Source organism: Canis lupus, chromosome 18 (assembly GCF_011100685.1).
Source record: "Canis lupus familiaris isolate Mischka breed German Shepherd chromosome 18, alternate assembly UU_Cfam_GSD_1.0, whole genome shotgun sequence".
Classification (NCBI taxonomy): domain Eukaryota; kingdom Metazoa; phylum Chordata; class Mammalia; order Carnivora; family Canidae; genus Canis; species Canis lupus.
Genome location: NC_049239.1, coordinates 31,771,769 through 31,793,236, shown reverse-complemented (window position 1 = coordinate 31,793,236; position 21,468 = coordinate 31,771,769). Strand labels below are relative to the sequence as shown.

General features: G+C 39.8%; 1 long non-coding RNA gene across 29 annotated transcripts in view; it reads left to right on the top strand.

The window, feature by feature from the left end:
* Positions 1 to 21,468, top strand: part of LOC102151911 — a 125,225-nt gene that overhangs the window by 8,911 nt on the left and 94,846 nt on the right. For 22 of the 29 annotated variants that reach the window (XR_005373333.1, XR_005373332.1, XR_005373325.1 and 19 more), the window contains exons 2-3: positions 18,562 to 18,679; positions 19,075 to 19,312. The exons of 1 other annotated variant lie outside the window; for it this stretch is intronic. This is a non-coding gene — a long non-coding RNA (uncharacterized LOC102151911). The remainder of the gene's footprint in view (positions 1 to 18,561; positions 18,680 to 19,074; positions 19,313 to 21,468) is intronic. 6 more of the 29 variants (XR_005373339.1, XR_005373314.1, XR_005373313.1 and 3 more) reach the window with 2 other exon arrangements.

The following is a 21,468-nucleotide window of genomic DNA, read 5'->3' as shown; positions in this document are numbered from 1 at the left end:
GAGGAAAAACTAACAGTTTTTCACCAGTGAGTATGATGTTAGCTGTGTTTTTCATATATGGCCTTTTTTGTGTTGAGGTATGTTCCCTCTAAACATATTTTGTTGAAAATTTTTATCATGAATGAATGCTGTACTTACTGTTTTTTCTGCATCTACTGAGATGATCATATAATTTTCATCTTTTCTCTTGTTGATATGTATATCATTCTGATTAATTTGTGAATATTGAGCACCGTGGTATGCACCACTTGATTGTGGTGAATGATTTCTAAAATGTATCATTGGATGGTTCAGTCAGTTAAATGTCTGACTCTTGATTTTGGCTCAGGTCATGATCTCAGGGTCATGAGATTGATCCCCATGTTGGGCTCTGTGTTGAGCATGGAACCTGTTCAAGATTATCTCTTTCACTCCCCTCTCCTGGTCCCCTGCTCATGCTCTTTCTCTAAAAAAGATGTACTGTTGCATTTGGTTTGCTTATAATTTGTTGACGATTTTTGTATGTATATTCATTAGAGTTATTGGCTTATAGTTTGTTTTGTTTTATTTTGCTTTTGTTGTATCCTTTCTGGTTTTGGTATCAGGGTAAGGTTGGCCTTAAAGAATAAATTTGGAAGCTTTCCTTCTATTTCTTGGAATAGTTTGAGAAGAACAGGTATTAATTCTTCTTTAAATGTTTGGTAGAATTCACCTATAAAACCATCTGGTCCTGGATCTTTGTTTGTTGGGAGTTTTTTTTTTTGTTTGTTTTTTGTTATTTTGTTTTGTTTTGTTTTTGTTTTTGTTTTGTTTTATTACTGATTCAATTTCATTGTTAGTAATGAATCTGTTCACATTTTCTATTTCTTCTTGATTCAGGTTTGGATAATATGTTTTGAGGGATTTATCCATTTTTCCTAGGTGGTCCAATTTGTTGCCATATAGTTATTCATACTATTCTCTTTTAATCTTTTAAAAGAGGATTAAAAAAAAAACCTTTAAAAAAGGTGCTTGTCATTATTTCTCCTCTTTCATTTCTGATCTTATTTGAGCCCTCTCTTTTTTCATGATGAGTCTGACCAGTTTATCAATTTTACTTATCTTTTCATAGAATGAGGTCCTGGTTTCATTGGTCTATTCTATTATTATTTTTGATCTCTAATTTATTTCTGCTTTAGCCTTTATTATTTCTTTCCTTCTGCTGGCTTTGGGATTTGTTGTTATTCTTTTTCTAACTCCTTTAGGTATGAAGTTAGGTTGTTAATTTGAGATTTTCCTTCTTTCTTGAAATAGGCCTATATTGCTTGAATTCTTCTAATAACAGCTTTTAGTGCAATCCAAAGATTTTGGACAGTTATATTTTCATTTGTCTCCATGTATTTTTTGGTTTCTTCTTTGATTTCTTGGTTGATCCATTCATTCATTATTTGGTAACCTGTAATTTAGCCTCCATATATTTCTGTTCTCACAAGAAAAAATCCAGAGAATCCTGCTACCCCAGGATTCTTTTTGCTTCCATTTGCATGGTAAATATTTTTCTATCCCTTCACTTTCAATCTGCATGTTTCTTTAAGTCTGGAGTGAGTCTCTCTCTCTCCTTTTAAGATTTTATGTATTTATTTTAAAGAGAAAGAACACAAGTGGGGGGGAGGGGCAAACAAAGAGGTAGAGGCAGATTCCCCAGTGTGCAGGGCCTGATGTAGGGTTCGATTCCAGGACCCTTTGTGGAAGACAGATGCTTAACTGACTGAGCCACTCAGGTACCCCTGGACTGAGTCTCTTGTAGGCAGCATATAAATGGGTCTTGCTTTTTTAAGTTCATTCATTCAGTGACCCTATGTCTTTTGATGGGAGCATTTTTTCCATTTGTATTTAAAGTTATTATTGTTATTGTTATTATTATTATTAAACATTTTGCTTATTTATTCATGAAAGACACACAGAGAGAGGCAAAGACACAGGCAGAGGGAGAAGCAGGCTCCCTGTGGGGAACCTGATACAGGACTTGACCCCAGGACCCCAGGATCACGACCTGAGCCAAAAGCAGACCCTCAACCACTAAACCACCCAGGCACCCTCCCTGGGTCTTCTGTTCCTAATCTCCAAGCTGTTCTTGACCACTGAGTATTATTAGGTGGACTCTGAGGTCAGTATCTCAGTCAGCCTCCTGGCTTGGGGCTCAGAACCCAAATGGGAGGAGTTCTGCTTGAAGGTGGTGAGGGACAAGCTCAACCTGGGCCTGGAACCCCAATAATATTAACTTTAAATGTAAATGGACAAAATGCTCCAATCAAAAGACATCGGGTGGCTCAGTTTTTTTTTGGGGGGGCTCTCTATTCCTTCTGGATCTGGATGTCTATTTTCTTTCCCAAATTAGGGAAATTTTCAGTTATTATTATTCAAATAAATTTTCTGCCCTCTTTTTTCTTTGTTCTCCTTCCAGGATCCCTATAATATAAATGTTATTATGCTTGATGATGTCACTGAAATCTCTTAACTTATTCTGTTTTTATTATTGTTTCCTTTTCACTATTCAGCTTGGTTGCTTTCCATTACTCTGTCTTCCAGGTAACTGATACATTCTTTTGAATCTACTAATCAGCTGTTAAGCCCTCAAGTGTATTTTTATTTCAGTTACTGAATTCTTCAACTCTTCTGTTCTTTTTTTATATTTTCTATCTCCTCGTTGAAGGTCTCCCTGAAATCCAGGTCTCAGGTCAGTAAGTATCTTTATAACCTATTACTTGGAATTCTTTATCAGGCATATCACTTATCTCCATTTCATTTAGCTCTTTTAATGCGGTTTTGTCCTATTCTTTCATTTGGGACATATTCCTCTGCCCTCTCATTTTGTCTAACTCTCTGCTTTTATTTTATCTATTAAGAAAGTTAGCTACATCTCATGTCTTGAAAGTAGTGCCTTATGAAGAAGAGGTTCTTAGTACCCTGTAGTGCTGTGTTCCATATTCACCAGAACCAGGCACTTCAGGGGTATCTCCTATATTGGTTGCATACACACTGATGTGGCTGAGCTGTGTTTGCTTTTTGTCTGGTTGGCTGCAATAGCCTACTTTGCCTGTCGTGGATGCACCAGTAAGGGTTTGGTCCTTGTGCTGTTAAAGAGCCAGTCTGGGGCTGTCATGGGGGCTTGTAGTTGGGTGGTGTCTGCAGTCAAACCTGCAGTCTGATTTGCCATCAGCCTTTCTGCTGGGGCTGTAGTCACAGTGATTATCAGGGTATTATTGTTGCACTGCCAGTTATAAGGTTTAGCTGCTGGGGCTCCTGTTCAACTGGTATATGTGGTTACCCTCCCTTCTCTCCAGGGCAGAGTTACTTTGGAGTAGCAGTGATCCCTGCCAGGGTGTCTTGCAGAGTGTGTTGGGAATAGGAGTCGCTTTGGAGATGAACTGCAGAGTAGGACAGGTTACATGACAATGTTAGAGTCAGATGTCATGATACTAGCAAGATAGGTGGAAAGTATTCACATTGGTTCTTGCAAATGTCCTGCTCTCTTTCTGTGGATTGGTGGGTGGGAGGCAGGGAGAAAGATGGTACCTGCTCTTTTGTTCTGTGAGAAGTTTTTTGAAGATCCCTGCCCCTCCAGCAGACTGAGATTAGCAAATAACATGAGCTTCACCCATACCCTAGGCAGGTTTCAAACGACTGCTTGTATTTTGGCAGGGCAGTTTATTATGCTGGCTCTTTCAGGGTGGAGGCTTAGTTTCCTGTGTCCCTCTGGGTCTCATAGAACCAAGCCTACTGATTTTTCAAGTACTCAGAGAGAAGCCCTGCTGATTGCAAAAACTGGCAAAGTTAAACCCCATTGGTTCACAAAGCCAAATGTTATGGGGACTTGGCTTCCTAGTGTGGGTTCCCTATATCTGGGTTACCAGCTATGGGGTCTGATCATCTCCCTTGTCCATGTTTGTGGTGTTCCTTCCATTTGTGGTTGGACTCACCTTGAGTTTGGTTTCTTACCATGTCCCCAGCCCTCCTACTCTTTTCTGTGTGTCCTCTTCTCTGTGATTAACTGTGGATTCTGTTCTGCAAGTCTTCAGGTCATTTCCTGAATTAGTTACACTGATGGGTCGGTTATCCTGCTGTGTCCGTGGGACAGGGTGAGCTCAGGATCCTACTACTCTGCCGTCTTTTTAGAACTCAGGCCATTCCCTTTTGTTTCAGAAGGGCTTCTTTGGTTTATCTGTCTTTCTTTTATAAGATAGAGGCAGGACAGAGAACGGTCTTTCATTTCAAAACTTATTTTTATTTTTGAAATTGAAGTATAATAGACCCACAATGTTACATTGGTTTCAGACATATAACAGAGTGATTTCACAGCTTTATATGCAGAGAACATTATTAAATGGCTTTGCATTGTGTGATGCATCACAAATTTATTGAGCAGCAACTGGCTTTCAGGCGTGGTAGTGAGCACTAGAAATTTTAAGGTGAAAAACATAGTCCCTTACTTCAAGGTGTTCATAGTGTACTCTGAAAGTGAGCCTGGTCTGTAATAGCTGATCAATAAATGTTTTTTTAAGAAAAGAAGAGAAAGAGGCAAGGAAACCATATTTATCACTGAATTTTTAGAATATTGTCCCTTGGGTTAGACTGACTGGCTTTGAATCTGGCTCTGACACTAGCTGTTTACTAAACTTTGTCTCAGTTTCCTCATTATAAAATAGGATATTAGATTTGAATGAGATAGCATACATAAAATGCTTAATTTCTTGTCTGGCACATAGGCTTTCCATAAATAGATGGGGATGACAATGATTTATTAGATAGAGGCATGTGAGAATGCTATGGGAGCCCAGAAGTGGGTCATTGTACTCGGACCAGTTCATGGGAGAATGGGAGGGACTGGCTAGCGAAGGGTGTGTGAAGGGCAGTCCTCTGAGAAGTCTGAGCTATGCTGAACTTATAGGAAAATGTATAATAGTGATTTAACAAAAGCAGATTTGACCTTTAAAAACTAGGGGATGGTACAGGTGTTCTTAAGCTCAGTTAGAGAAGTCATCGGTAATGTGACATTATTCTAGGAATTTCAGAGCAAGTATTACTTTCTGTGACAATAATTGATTGAAATAGTTTACCATGTGCTAGCTCTGGGCTCAGTGTTTTTGTAAGGCATGTCTGAAAATATCTATAAGTAAGAAGGATGAACAACTAAAAAAAACCCACTGAGCAACGTATTAATTTTTCACCAGTATCTGTACTTCTAATATGGTTAAATGCAGAGTCTGTTTGCCTTTATCTATACTGATCTGTTCAGTTCATCAGGGAAAAAAATACCCTCAGCAGACAAATGTTAGAGGACCAGATGGAGGGAATTCTATTTTCTATAATCACATGTGGAGTTTTGCTGTTGATTTTACTTTTAGACACTGGGATAGAAATTGTTATTTCTACATATTTCTGGGGAGAATACTCACATTTCTGGATATCTATTTGCCAGCTATCAAACAAAGTGTTTTTTAAAAGAATAAATATTTTTATAGTTTTATCTCATAGCTTTTGGTAATCAAACATGGGTAATTGTTTTGGTAGTCCAAGTACAGAGTGCTAGCTAGTCCCATTAGTGTATCCTACTAAAATTGGTACTCAAACTCTCTAAAAGTAACTCAGTGTAGTTTGATCTCTTTTTAAATAATGTATGTGTATACATACATCAATATTTGTAATATATGAAGGTATACAAAAAATCAGAGAAAAATTACACAAAGGTGTTTACAGCAGATCACCAAAGAGCTGTGGTTAGATAGACTAGATGGGCTCTCATTTTCACAATTTATATGCTTTTGAATTGGAGTAGTCAAAGTAGGCTGCCTGCTGTAACAAAATACTGAATAGAGTTGGTGGCTCATAGAACATAGAAATTTGATTTTCCTTTCTGTAACCAATCTAAGGCAGCTCTTAGATGCTGGGAAAGGTAGGAAGGAGCTCTACTTCACACAGTCATTCAGCTGTGTGTTTCAACACAAAATAGAAAAACTCTACAAGGTTTTCCTGGCTCTGATATCAGATCCAGTTCTCTGGGCATTGACATCTGAGTGGAAGAAATAAAATAAATATATATGGCTATTCATTGGAGATATGGTGATGGTATATGTGTTTGATGAGCCAGGTCTAGATGTGGCACTTTTGCTCAGAATTTGCTATAACTCAGTCATATTACCACATGTAATTGGAAGGAAGGCTGGGAAGCAGAATCTGTCTGTATTCCCAGGAGGAAGAGGAGAACAAAGATTTTGGTGAACAGCTAGAAGTTCCTACCATAATCAGGTTCTCTGGTCAGATATCAGGTTCTCCCTTCTGTTTATATAGATAATGTACTTATGCTCTCTGATGATTCTGAGTTTCATCTTAATACTGTATAAGATTCAAAAGCAAGGGTCCCAGGGTGATGTATCTGGTTCATATTCAGAAGGTTTGGTGGCTTGTGTAGTAAGAAGACAAGTCCTCTTCTCCTTTCAATAATACACACAAACACACATGCACACACACAAATTATACAATGATGGGGCTGGGACCAGATAGCAAGAGTAAGGACTCCCATTCAGGAAGGGGAAGAATGGGAGTCAGATAGCAATCTCTGGTTCAAGGCAACAATGAAGCCTTGCTGTGTAGGCATTGTGAAGGCCCCATTCCCAGCAGCTGGGAAGTTCCTTAAAAAAAGAAAAATCCTGATTCTGCCACTGTGGAGGAAATCCCTTGTCTACTGATTGACCTTAGTTCCCTCTGAGTGCCTCTTCCTTGCCCATTTTCCTTCACGGCCATATGTGAAGTGAGCACAAAGGACACGCCTTCCTTAGGGGCTGCACAGCATTCTCGGCTTGCTCTCTGCCTGTGCCAAGATGGGGTGTGAGAGCTTTTTTAAGGCTTACATCGTCAAAAGCTTTTTGTTGTTACTGTTGTTTAGGCATAGGTTTCTTTGATGCCCTCATTTCCTCAAATAGTTAGGAGGCTTCTGATCTATTTGCTTCTAATCACTTGCCATAGGAGGGAAATGTCATCCTCAGAATTCTTTCCTAAGCCAAAATCTATAAGCCTTATTTGTTTCCTCACTTCCCTAACCACACACTTCTCTCCCTCAACTTAGTGGTGGCTCTCTGGCAGCCATTTGAAACTAAAAGCTTAAGTGAAAAATAAACAGACTTAAAATGATTTTCCACAGTGTTAAATATCTCTGTTTAACTAACATGGATCCTTCGAGGCCTATTTTTAGTCTTATTTCCTATTGTTTGTAGTTTGGAAGCAGTTCTACAAAGTCTGACTTTTCTAGGTTTTTCTTCATTGTCTTTGATTTCTGCTTGCAAATCAACCTTGGGCTCCTCTCTTCCTTGTAAATCCTTCCTAAATACAGCAAGTAATAGTCTTTGAAGCCAGTCTGCCTGGGCTGGACTCTTGGCAAGAGTGGATACTTTGGACAAGGATATCATTATGGAGTTCACTGTATTATACTCGGCATGTTGCTGTATGTCTGGCTCCTAATGGTAGGGGGAGTTATTCAATAATCTATTCATCATATTGAGCACCATCTATGTGGTACGAGTAGTGTAGCTATAGGAGGATACAGCAATAAGCAAAATAGAAGTTCCTGCCCTTACAGGGCTTGCACTCTAGGGGGAACACAGATAATAAAACAAATGAGCAAAATACATAGTATTTAGGTAGTGATAAAAACAACGGAGAAAAATAAAGCAGGGGAAGATGGTAGGATTGGAGGAGGATGGAGGTGAGGGCCCCAGTGAGGAGAGAGCAGGAATTTACAGAGGATGCCATGTCAATATCAAGCAGAGCAGTATTCAAGGAAGAGGGAACTAGTAAGTGCAAAACTGTGAGGTGGATGGTCTTGGTGTGTGCTGAAAATAGCAGATGCCAGTGGGGCCAACATAGAGTAAGATCTAGGTAAAGGAGTAGAAGACAAGGTCAGAGATCATGGCAGGGACCATATTATGTAGGGCCTTGTGCAAATGCTGCCTTCCAACCTGGGTGAGATGGGGAGTCACTGGAACATATTGAGATGATGGCTGCTGGGTTGAGTGTTGAATGGACCATGAGGGCAGACTTGAAGTGACCTGTCAGAAGGCTATTAGAGTGATCCTGGCAAGGGATGAAGGTGGCTTGAGCCAAGGTGGCATGGAGGAGGTGGTAAGAAATCATTGCATTCTGGAGGTATTTTGAAGGTAGAGTCAGTGATTACTTTCTAATGGAGTAGATATGTAGTTTGAGACAAAGAGAGGCATGGTGAGGGATTGGTAACTTCTGGAAAGATGCAGCTGGCATAAACTGATGTGGGGAATATAGAAGCTAGTGCAATTTACAGGGAGAGGATGAGGAACTCATTTAGCACTGTGTTGAGTCTGAGTCTGTTAAATTTCAGAGTCTATTAGACATTTCAGGGAAATAATGAGGAAGCAAATGGATGTTGGATAAATGAGCTTGGATTCCAGAGTCAGGTATGAGCTGGAGATCCAAATTTAGATAGGTAGCTATGTCAAGAAACCCGGATAGATGCAAAATCGCAGAGTGCGTGAGCATAGGCTCTGAAACCAGTCTGCCTGGGCTGGAGTATTGGCAAATAATCTAACCTTCAGGTACTCAGTTTCCTCACCTATAAGATAGGATAATAATGATAGTGTCTAGGGAGTTGCTGTGAGAAGTTTGTGAATATATTTAAGTTACATAGTTAAAGGCCTGGTTCTAGGGAGTGCTAAAAATGTTCGTCATTATTGTTGTTATTCCTGTTTTATTATGAGTTGCTTTGTGTTGGTATAGTTGTTGATGCCTTTCCTTATATTATTGCACTTAGTTATCATAAGAAAAATATAAGGTAGATACTATTATTTTCCTTTACAGAAATGAGGAAGCCAAGGCACACAGAGAATAAATCACTTGCCCTAGGAGACCCAGGCCTGTTTGACCCCAAAGATTGAGCAGTTAATCATTTTTTATAAATAGTAAAATCTAGTCTTGTCTATAGGTCAAGACAGGAGATTAGAATCATTAGTTCATATAAATAGCCAAGCTAGAAATTCAATGAGTTTAAGCTCAAAATAATCCTGTGAACAAAGCAACAGGACAATTTGAAATGTCAATGTGACATTCTGTTCCACAGTAAATTAATAAGATGTGACGGAAGGCCTTTCTTGTCGTGGCTGCAACAATCAGAAGCCATACTTCTCTCCCCTCTAATGTCAGGGTACGACAATAGGCAATCAGTAGGGACATCCTTCAAATAGCAGCTGAGTCTCTTTCATACACAAAGGTGACGTATGGCAGTATCCAATTTTATTCATTTCTGTTGGAGAAAGTGTGGCTTTAAATACTTGTGTGTGATGACATGAACAATGTAAAAACTGAGTCGGTTTCCTAGAATTAATTTGGTGTTGATAGATAACACTTTCATTCTTCTCTACTCTTTTTGCTGGTGAGCTAAGAGGTCAGCCAATTTTGAGTGCCTTTAAGGCATGGACCAAAAGCTGTAAGGTCCCAGGAAGTAATTAAGCCATCTGATAAAAATCCATTGGACCACCCTGGTGATCACTCCTCATATTTTGGAATCCTTTCATTTTGGTCATTTATCCTTAGTTTAAGATTCTTGGTTGCCAGTCTTGACCATGGCTTTGTCACTTTCTTCATTTGATTTCAGTGCCACTTCCTGAATCCCACCTGGATCATCCTGAGAACTCTGTCCCATGGGTTATATCCAACTCCCTACTTGCTATAGTCTAGTACCTGGTACTTTAATAATTAACACTCTGTGTTCCTAAGTTGGTTAAGTGGGGAGAACATCCCCATGGATGAGGCTGGTTAGTCCTTTTGCCATAACTCATATAAAGGGAGATGAGAGGGCTCTCAGCTAAGATTACAGATTTCCAAACCTGGCAAGTGCCCCTGGGATTTTGACAGTATGGACCCTTTTGTACTTAAGCTGAAGGTCTAGTATTTTGTTTTCTTGGGAGATGAGATCGAGAGGGGGCATCTTTAATCCAGGTATGTGTGTGGAGTCAGGTTTCCAGAGCACACAGACATTTGAAAGACCAGATCTCATGGCTCAGTCAGTTAAGGTGTCCCAACTCTTGAACTCAGCTCTGGTCTCTATCTGAGGGTCACGACTTCAAGCCCTGTGTTGGGCTTCATGCTGGGTGTGGAGCTTACTTAAAAAAATCTCATTGAAACATGACATGGAAAATACTCATTGTTCAGGTCAGAAACCTAGACCTCATCCATCTGTATTTCTTTCTTTGCCTTATCATCCACATTCAAACTATCAGCCACTCTTGCTAGATCTATCTCCAACATATATTCATTATCTGTTTACTTTTTACCATCTCCTCTCCTGCTACCCTGGTCTATATCTCCATATCTGCAGTCTTGCGATAGCCTCTGAAGAGGTGTACCTAGTTTTTCTTTTGTGTACCTAGTTTTTCTTTTGTGCTCTTTTAATCATTCTCTACAGATTAAATAAGCTTGCAAATCATAAAGCAGGTTATTTCACTCCTCTGCTTTGAAAACACTGGCTTCTCACAAGGCCCTATATGACCTGCTTCCAGGCCTATCTCATCAACCTCACCCAGTACCACTCACTCCTTGGTCACCATATTGAGCCAAAAGACTTTCTTCTGCTTGCCTAATAAAGCAAGTTTATTATAACCTCAGGGCCCTTTGTACTTGTTGTTTCATCTACCAGGGAAATTCTTTGAGATGGGCTTCCTAGCCAGGCTCCTTTTAGTAAAAATCTTATTTGAAAGATTACTTCCTCAGAGAGGCCTGTTTATTCCATCTAAAGTAGTTCTCTTCTGCCCTTCCATTACGTGTATTCATACAACATATATTTATGGAAGGTCAGCTTTATTTCAGGAACTTTCTGAGATGCCAGGAATAAAGTAGTGAACAAGACAAATAGCAAGTTCCTGCCTTCATCTGTCTTACAGTCTGGTGTCCCATCTGGCTATTTGATTTTCTTCATTGCGCTAACATCTATCTGAATTATTTATTGGTTTTTCATGTTTTAGTCTTTCTATCTCAATCCTAGAAATATAGAGAAGAATAAATTGTTTTAGTCTTTTCAGGATCCCTACAGTGATCAGTCTCAAGGAGTTTAAAATTAGAAGGGTTTGGAGACATCAGGGATCAAAGTTGGCAGAGTTTGCTGATCTCCTTTGCTATGGACATTTTTGTTTTTTTTTTTTTTTTTTTTTTTTTTTTTTTTTTTTTTTTTTTAAAATTTTTTTTTTTTTTTTTTTTTTTTTTAATTTTTATTTATTTATGATAGTCACAGAGAGAGAGAGAGAGAGGCAGAGACACAGGCAGAGGGAGAAGCAGGCTCCATGCACCGGGAGCCTGATGTGGGATTCGATCCCGGGTCTCCAGGATCGCGCCCTGGGCCAAAGGCAGGCGCCAAACCGCTGCGCCACCCAGGGATCCCATGCTATGGACATTTTTGAACACAGAGTGCAAGAGTGATATTTGTCAAAGACCGTTCAGAGATGGCATCATTAATACACATTGGAAGTAACAGTGCCTGTACTCTATCACTTGGTGGCAGTAACTTTTGCTATGGCTAGAAACTCTAGACACCATCTTTGACTAGGTTTTGGTTTGTATATAAGAATTAGAAAATCATTCAGATTGTACTGAAACCCAGTTTTCAATCATTCAGATTATTCAGTAACTCAGAATCGTTTAGTAACTCAATAATTCTGCCTCTAGAGATTTTGATTATTAAGGTTAAGCTGGGACTACATTTTTTAAAAAAATATTTTATTTATTTATTCATGAGAGACACAAAGAGAGAGAGGCAGAGACGTAGGCAGAGGGCTACCCATGGGGAGCCATGGGGGCAGGCTTCCCATGGGGAGCCTGATGCGGGACTTGATTCCAGGACTCTGGGATGATGCCCTGAGCTGAAGGCAGATGCTCAACCACATTTTTAAAAAGCACTCCAGGTACCACCTTTTGCTAAATACTTGGTAGAGTGTAGTCTGATATTATAAGCCCTGATTTTGACTTTTAGGGTTTGGGGTGCCAGAGAATCTGCATCTGCAGGATCTTCTGAATTTAGGTGACTCTGTATCCAGGTTTGCTTTGGATAGCAAACCAAAGTATGGTTTTGCCTGGTGTATGCCTGTTTTCCTGTCTCATTATTCATGGTGACACCTTTCACTGTCAAAAGTGTCCCAGTTTGGGTGATGTATTATATGTTAACTCTATATGGATGGTATCTCACCCAAGAAACTGTTATACACAGCTTTCTTGTTAGGGATAAAAAGATAGTCTTATATGAAAGGGATGAAGTGGGAATCTGCCTCCTGGCTCAGGGCTTCTGCTATGGAAATTTTTAACCATTCCCAAAGTATAATAAAGTCATCCTTCAGATTTTAGGAATTCTTGTTTCTTTTTCCTCCTCATTACCAGTCCTCTGACAGACTTGATGTGGAAATGCCTTTCTTTGTCTAGACTTGTGCTGTCCAGTACTGCAGACAATGGTAACATGTGGCTATTTAAATTTTAATCCAAATTAATACAAATGAAATCAAATTAAATAATCAGTTTTATTAGTCTCACAAGTCACATGTCATTGGCTAGTGGCTAGTGGCTATGTTGGATCATGAATTATAGAACATTCCATTATCAAAAGTTTCTATGAGACGGTGCTGGTCTAGGTTGTTACCATAGTTTTTGCCCACCTAGATTTGTGCGCAGTACTTTTCCAAGTTGTGACTTGAGAAGAGTCAGAAAATTAAAAATAATGTTGTTGGAAATTGTTTTAGAGGTTGTCTAACCCAATCTCTTGACATAATTGATGTGTGAACAGGTTTAGACAAAGGAGGTGACTGGCCAAGATTACTGGGCTAGATCTTAGACAAAGTTAGCTGGACTGTGTATTCAAACTAGTTATGTAGTCTTAACTAATTACTTGCTGTCAAATTGTCCATCTGCAAAACGGGAACCATTATGATAGCCCTTTCTCAGAATGACAATGAAGTAGCCTTGCAGCATATGTAGATGCCAGCTGCCGAGTAAGTACCGTCTTGTGTCATTAAATCATACACTGGCTTTGCCAGGACACTATGAACTATTTAGTGTAATTCACTATGAATATGGTAGTGAAATTGATTCAAAACCAAGCTAAATTAAAATAGCTGTCAGTATGATTAGGTCCAAAGATGAATTATGCACGCATTCTATTTTGTTGTCAAAATAGGTTCTCCTAATGAGATGTTTCCCACTTCAGATGGTATTGTAAAATGGCTAGTACTTTGGAGGCTTTGAAGAGCCCTTAAGTGATGTTCTTTGTAGCATTTCATATTTATTTGACATCTTCAAAGGAAATCGTAAACCCTGTTCCTCTCTGACCATTTGGCCTGGTTAGACTAACACCTTGGCCCTCTTCAAAAACAAAGAGCATTTAGTTCAACACTGCTTCCCTTTGTGGAACACTCTCTGGATGCAATGGTGGATTCACTATTCTGGGAGAATGCTTTGATATGTGTGTGTAGTGCATGAACGAAGATGCACAGAGCCTTTGTTTGATTGCCAGGAGGACTTCTTTTTGGTGGAATGCATGAATGGGGGGGGTGCTGGAACAAAGTCTACAGGAAGAGATTAATGAATGGGTTCTGGCTATGAACTATAAGTTCTCTTACAAATGTAAATGGGTATTTTGGGAGAATTGTGAGCATAATTTTTAAAATCTAAAATGTGACAGAACTATCATGGGATAGCCCCCAAAGCATAGGATTTAGAGCCAGGGGTCTTTAGTAAGATTTGCCGATAACAATTGTGTATGATGGGCAAGTCATTCTTCCTCTCTCAGCCTCGGTCTCTTATCTGCAGGAGACTATTCCTGCTCTTCCTTTGCAGAGGTTATTGGGAAGATTTTGTGAGAAAAGAAGAATATGAAAATACCTGTTAGCTGCAATTGCCATATGTAGAAACAAGTGGCATTTATTCTTCTTATTATTACTGTTAATATTAATAATTGAGACATCGCTGGAACTCAAGGGTATCATGCTAAGCGAAATAAGTCAATCAGAGAAAGAATTATTTGATTTCACTCATATGTGGAATTTAAGAAACAAAACAGAGGATCATAGGGGAAGGAAGGGAGAAATACAGCAAGAGGAAATCAGAGAGGGAGACAAAGCATGAAACTCTTAACTATAGAAAACAAACTGAGGGTTGCTGGAGGGGAGGTTTTGGGGGATGGGGTAACTGGGTGATGGGCATTAAAGAGGGCACATGATGGGATGAGCACTGGGTGTTGTATAAGACTGATGAATCACCTCTACCTCTGAAACTAATAATATACCATATGTTAATTGAATCTAAGTAAAACTTAAAGATCCAAATATATCTAATACAGTATAAAATAAAGGACTAGAAAAATATTAATAGTTGAACATACCTTTATTATTTACATCTCAACTGCCTAGAACCATATTTGAGGTTCGTGAGGTTGTAGCATAACCTTTTTGAACTAAGCAAGAAAAACGAGTTGTCTCAGTATATTGAGAACCTTGCTGTATAGACTCCCTTTATCTTTTCTCTCCTTTTGGTCCTAAGGATGGCTTAATTTTTGTACCCTTACTAGAGAAGCAATGAATTAATGCCTCTGAAAAATAAAATTACTCAAAAATAAAAATTACCCAAACAGATTGGCTAGGGAATCTGGAAGCTCTTTAGATTGTCAGATGAGAGCTCAAGATTTCTTTGTTGGAAAATGACCGGGGGCACCTGGTTGGTCTAATTGGTTAAGCATCTGCCTTCAGCTCAGGTCATGATCCCAGGATTCTGGGATGGAGCCCCACATTGGGTTCCTTGCTCTGAGGGGAGCCTGCTTCTCCCTCTCCCTCTGTCTGCTGCTCCTCCTGCTTGTACTGTCTTTTTATCTCTGTCAAATAAATAAATAAAATCTTAAAAAAAAAGAAAAAAAGGAAAATGATCAAAGTGAAAGCTCACTTTAAATATGAGTGGCTTTTAAAAAAAGGCTAGTGACATAGGGGTGACTTTTTGATAAATCAATAGGCAAACTCAGGGATCACTCTGTGGGTGTAAGAAGGACTTCATTTTTCTAACCTTTTTGCAAATCCTGACTTGCCTCTTGCCCTTAGATTTCATAGAGCGTTACACAATGTAATGGTCTTCAGAATCACTTTGTAAGATTGTCCTGCTTGGGTTCTTGCACAGGTTGAGGTGGCCAGTGGGAATTGAAATCTGAGTTCTTCTCCCATGGTGCTTTATTCACCTAGAGGGGGTGGACTTTTCGATTTCACACAAAGGCATCTTATGGCACAGTGGAGCCAATGGGAGGTCATATCCGCAATATAGGAGGAAACAATATAAAATTATTTTTGCCAGCCGGAAGTGGGTATATTATGAAGGCAGGCTTAAAAAAGGAATGTAACCTCCTTTGGTTAAATATGGAGGTCTGAACACACGTGTTCATATCTACTTTCTCCTCAAACCCCATTTAAAAGAATATCTATACTCATAGATAAGATATATTTTCATTCATGTATTGTGTACCTACTATGCACCAAGCAGTGCACTTGCTTATATTTAAGATAATACTATTGTCCCTTTATATAGGGGTAGAAATGGAGGCTCAGAGAGGTGCAGTAAATAGTCTCTGGCTCTGTAACGGGCAGTCAGGATTCTCACCCACTTGCTTGATCCAGGGCCTCCCCTCGTCATCTACTGTGTTATTCTGCTTTCTTTGTATAGTTTACAGAGTGCACTTGGCTCTGTTTTCTCTTTCGATACTCCCCACATCCCTTCAGGTGGACTGACAGGTATCAATATCCCTACCACTCCGACAGATCCTCTGAGTGATGTAGTGACTTGCCCAAGGTCAAACAACTTGGATGAATGTCTGAGTCTTACGTATACATTTACCTTGATACTGAAACTGTCAAAACACCAAAATAGATGGGAGATTTTGCTGGAAGCTACTATCATTCTGCCAATAAAGCATGACTCTGTGTGCAACAGAGACTCTCGTCCAGCCAGCACTCCTTGCCTAATGAGACATTTGTCCTATACGTTTTGATGAAGTCTCAGTAGGTCTTGTACCGCTGTGTCACAGAATGCCGTTTCATATGGCTTTCTGGAAAAAATTGATGAGTGTTCAAATGGCAGAAAGCATCTGATGGAGATAAAGAGACCAGAGATTGAAAACACATGCTGAGGTCCCCGGGAATGCTGGGGTTGGGCATTCTGGGGTGTAGCAGGAATGTCAGAATCATAGGACAAATCTCTCAGCTGGCCTGTTGAGAGAGAGTTACTTCTACCCAGCTGTGTAAACGATCGTATTGGAAATGTCAGAAAAAAATGAAATTCTTTTTTGGAGGGGGGCTATTAAAAAGACAATAGCAATATTAGAAATGCATTAGCTTTGTTGTACAGGGTCTGTTTGTGACAATAACCCTCCTTGGCACCAGCGGTCTCTTATGCACGTGGGGGTTAGAGCATTTGACAGGTTTATGATCTTCCCCATAAAACAGTTATTGCCCCTTGATTCCTAGACCATATATCACACAGTTCATAAGTTGATCTACAAGTCCTATAATATCAAATGTCTGTTCTGATCAGCCCTTTGGTCCTTTAAATGTTTGTATGATTTTCTTTGACAGAGTTTGGTGTAGTGTTTTCTGGGTGTTGGAGGCTGGAGGGGTGATGGGGGTGAGGTGGCTCCAAAAAACCTGTGAGGATTGACAGGCAGATTTAGAGGCCACCGAGCAAAACCACTGGGTTATACCTGACAGACGCACTGTAACAAAATGTAGTGCTGTCACTGTTTCGGTTCTGACAGCTTCCCAGGAGAAGACACAGTGCTATGCCAAAAGTATTTCCATGGTGATGTGTAGATTGCAAGGCCTGTGTGCTGTGAACTTGTGCTCATTAAGGGTGAAAAAGAAATTTCTAAAAGCTATTAGCTTGTGTCGACTCTCATGTAACCAGATTGCCAGGTACTTCACATCATGATGCACAAAACCATACAAGGCATGCATTGAAAGTCAGGCCAGGAGAAGATCTCGGGGACATTGGATTTAAAAATCTTTTGAAGCCAAAGACTTGGAATTCTGTTGCAGATGTCGTTTTGCTGTACCATGCCCGTGTTTTATCATTCCTTCATTCATTCATCTTTTCATACAAAAAAATTACTGATAAGTTTGTAATTAGAGGGAGCCTATATTATTCGTTTGTTAGGATGAATAAATGTCACTAGACAGGGATACACCAGTATGCAATATTTAGTATCCTCCTTGCTCAGAGTAACAGGAAATGCAGTCTTTTCTCTGAGAATGTTCTCATGATGGATACAAGAAGCCTGGGGTGCTAAGTGGTTGCAGATGGTGAGCCTTGGCTCTGTCTTTCTCTTCAAAGGCCTGCTCTTTATTGGTACTTCATGAAAGGCTGCCTCCTGCATGGTCCAGTCCATAGGGATTGAGTGGAAGCTGATTTGTGACAGCGTAGAAGGAGTTAGGGGGGAAATGGTCCGGAGTATTGCTTAGATGTAGGTGCCCCATGCCAACACTGACTCAGTAGAATAGCAGTTTCTCCAGCCAGATTTTTCAATTAGCTCAACACATTGCCTGAGGACTCTAAGTGCGTATGTTGCTAGACTACATGGTCTGGGATTAGCCTCTTGGCAAATCCAGAAGCAATGTCATCCCTCACACTTATGGTGATTTTCATGTTCTTGAGAGCTTTCCTGCCAATAGGCCTTAATCAGGGACACCCTATAACCTCCCCCAAATATTTTGAGGTTTCAAAATTTTGAACCTTGAATAGAATTCAAGGCTGTTTTTTGCTCTTATGCAAACTTCACACACAGCACCACTCCTCCCCTCGACCAGTAAACTTTGAATTTTGTATTTCCGTTTGTAGGGGGAAGGGCAAAAGCTCTATCTAGCAACAGAGCTGGATTCTGTTCTCAAAACTAAAGGACAAATAGTCAAATAAGCCATTCTTCACACATAGGCATCTGCCTGTGTCTATTTTGTGCCGGACATTCTGTGAGGACTCAGCGGTTTAAATAAAGTTTTTTTTTTTCAACACAGCCACACCCATTCATTTATTGTTACTTATGGCTACTTTTGCCCTAGCAACAGAGTGGAACAGTTGAGAGAAGGCCCATGTGTTCTGCAAAGCCCAAAATATTTACTCTTTGACCCTTTACAGAAAAAACAAACAAACAAACAAACAAAACATATGGACCTCTGAGTAAAGACTATAGGCACTAAGGAAAGTCAGTTATGTGGCAATAACTAAAAGTCCTTTTCAGTATGACTGATGGACTCAAATTGGATTTTTCCTCTCCTTATCGTGGAAAATCTGCATCTTGTTTTCTGTGTTGTCACCAAATTTCTCATGTTCATATGGATGGACATCTACATGGTAGGCAGTTGTGCAGAAGTTGTGGTGGGAGGGTGCAACTGGAGGGTTGTACAATTGAAGGCTATGGGTTTCAAGGAGCAGGCTTAGCTTTGGTTCTTACACACCGGTGTGGTCTTCCGGTGGGTGGTTGGTAAATCACTATTGCTTCTCTCACATGTCTCCTGCTACCAGGCTGCCCTTTCTGCTCAACCTTGGAATTTCCTGGATATTCCTGCATGCCATCATCTCCAGGGTTCATGCCTGGTGGAGAGGACATCCCTGGATGCTGCTTCGGTGTTCTATCTGATTGGTTGGTATCCGAGCCACCCTACACACCCCTGGAGTTCTTGCTCCAGAGCTCTCCCATAAAAGCCTCCCGGGACCACACAATTCTATACCTTGTTTTCTCCCACTACACAGTCTTAGCTCCAGATCTGGGGTGGATACTACTGGGGGCTGCCTTTGTGCCCGCCAGCTGGCCTGGCTGGCTCCTGTCCCCTGGCTCTTGTCCCTTGGCTTCTGCTGCTATGTTTCCTTTATGCCAGAGCAAGCCTCGACCTTGGTAGGGGAGGTAGACGGCATGGCAGGGATGCTTTACACCTTGACAAGCAAATATCACTGGTGGTGGAGTCCAGGTATATTGCAGTGGTCCGCTGCAGTGAAGGGTGCTCTACCCTGGAGTCACCGTTGTGTTTTTGCTTGCAGGAACTACAATATCTATGGGATTTGGGACCTGAGAGACTTGGAGAAACAGGAAGAATGGGAGTGGGAGTGTGACCAAAATAGTGGACATTGCAGCAATGGCCAGACACTGCAGGCTTCCTTGCACCCGGGGTACTCCTGAGATAAAGAGGAAGGTGGGGATGACTGGAGTCGTGGGGGATGAATTGCATTTCCATTTAGTTACTTAACTCTTTGAAAATCTGTGGAATACCCACCTATCGTGAGTACCAACTATGTTCATTTTAATAAATGTGAGAGCTAATGTTCACATGAGGCTTTACTCCCAGGCACCATGTATGGTGACTTATTTGAGTCCTGTAATAACCATCATAATCCCCATTTAACAGATGAGGAAACTGAAGACATTCATAACAAGTGTAGGATAGTGAGGATTCAAGCACACAAGCCGGGAGGCTTAGATTTGACCTAATTAACTATGACAAGCCACCAAATGATTTCTGTTGTGACTTAGTTGATTATAGAGTAATTGAGTACAGAAAATATTTAGACATTCTTATAAGAACTAGCAAAAAAATTGGGATGTAATTGCTGTTACTTGAGCAGAAGCTGAGAGGTTTTGGTGCCATAAATAACACATTACTGTTGGTAAGAGAAGTTCACAATTTAAGACTACAAATGACCCAATGGTTGTCAACTTAGAAGAGTTTGCTTATGGGTTTTCTGTCAAATGGTGACTTAGATGGGCTCAGGCCAGTGCCAGCTAGTAACAGCTCCACCCAACAAAGGAGAACACCAATAATTTATAATATCGGGGGAAAATATTAATCAGCAAACAGCAGTTGTCACAACTTACCAGCTCAGTAACTGGTTCCATAAATATATATGGTTTAGTTTATTTAGAGACAAAATTGGAACAGAGGAGAGGTTTTCATTTTTGATTTATATATTTATTTCTCTACACAGGATATTAGATATGTTAAATATAGCTGATACTGTAATTACATAATGAAATAAATCAAATAGTTAAGGAGACTGATGGTTGTGAAAAATGCATCATAAATTGTAACGTGCCCATAAATTGTAATGGGAAGCATTAATGTGTTATTTTACACATGCACATATATTTTTAAAATGCAATGCTAAAGGTGGTTAGAAATATGCTCTAGATTTAGCACTGGGGCTGGGAGTCAATAGTTCTTCCCTATAAAATAATTGAATCTATGTGGTAGCTCAATTGTGTGTAGAAATGTACTTATTAAGGCGGTAGAACACAGCGATAAGAGCGTGCATTTTGAAGTCATAGGGATCTGGGATTTATTTACCTCGAGTCTAATCTTTGCAAACTTGGCAATTTCTGAGCCCGTTTTCATGCTTGCAAAATGTGGGCAAAACTTCTACGACCTTACCAATTAGGAATATAATGCTCCTATCAGTGCCCTCAGTATATTGATAAATATCACGAATTTATTCTTGACATCTCTCATTTCTCCTTTATGCTTTCAAGAACTTGGTCTCAGGTTCTTCATTTATTTTAAATATTTCTCATTTTTTTTTAAATTACAAAATATGTAGTCATATAGAAAACTTGGAAGGCACAGAGAAACAAAGAACAAAATCAATGCTTATTTCTTTCATCCCTACAGAGAATGATTATTAATTTTCCCAGTCTTTTTATGCATAAATATACCTTCTTAAGAAATATTCCATATTTTCTCTTATAACCTGCTTCTTTCCCCTGAATTTATAGTGAACATTTTCCCTCTGTCATTAAATATGCTACAACATTTAAATGGCTATATGCTGTGTGGAAAGTAAAAGCCAAGGACTTTTTGACTTGCAAACCAAATCTCCAATGACTTTTGGCTTTGTTTGGTTGTGTTTTGTGTTTTGGTGGGTGGGTGGGAGAAGGTATGAATTGTTTTTAGGTTATGTTTCTCATATTTGTTTCCCCTAATTATGGTTCACAGAGTTTGAAAGACGTGACTCAATCCATACCTTGTGCATGACAATGACAGGCTTTAGTAGCACAACCCTCTCAGGGAATTCATTGCCTGCCAAGACCTAGAACTATAAGATTTACTTGTGCTGGAGAATTTGCTATCAACAGGAGTCACATGAAAGGCATAAAGTTACTGTCTTTCATTTATTCTGTGTTGGGGTGCCTGCCTTCCACTCTGCACCAGCCACCTCTGGTTGCCTGAAATATGCAAACCAGCAAGTGACAAATGCTTTTCGGAAAGGTACGATTGCATTCAAATTGAAAATGGAGGAAGTTGATCAAAGAAGAAAGAAAGAAAGGCATTAAAAATTAATCATCCTAGGGCCATAAAGTCAGCTGTAAACCCTTAGCAATAAAAAATTAAATGAAGAAGTTAATGTTTTAAGCAGAGATTTAAATTTTCCAGGGGGGATCTT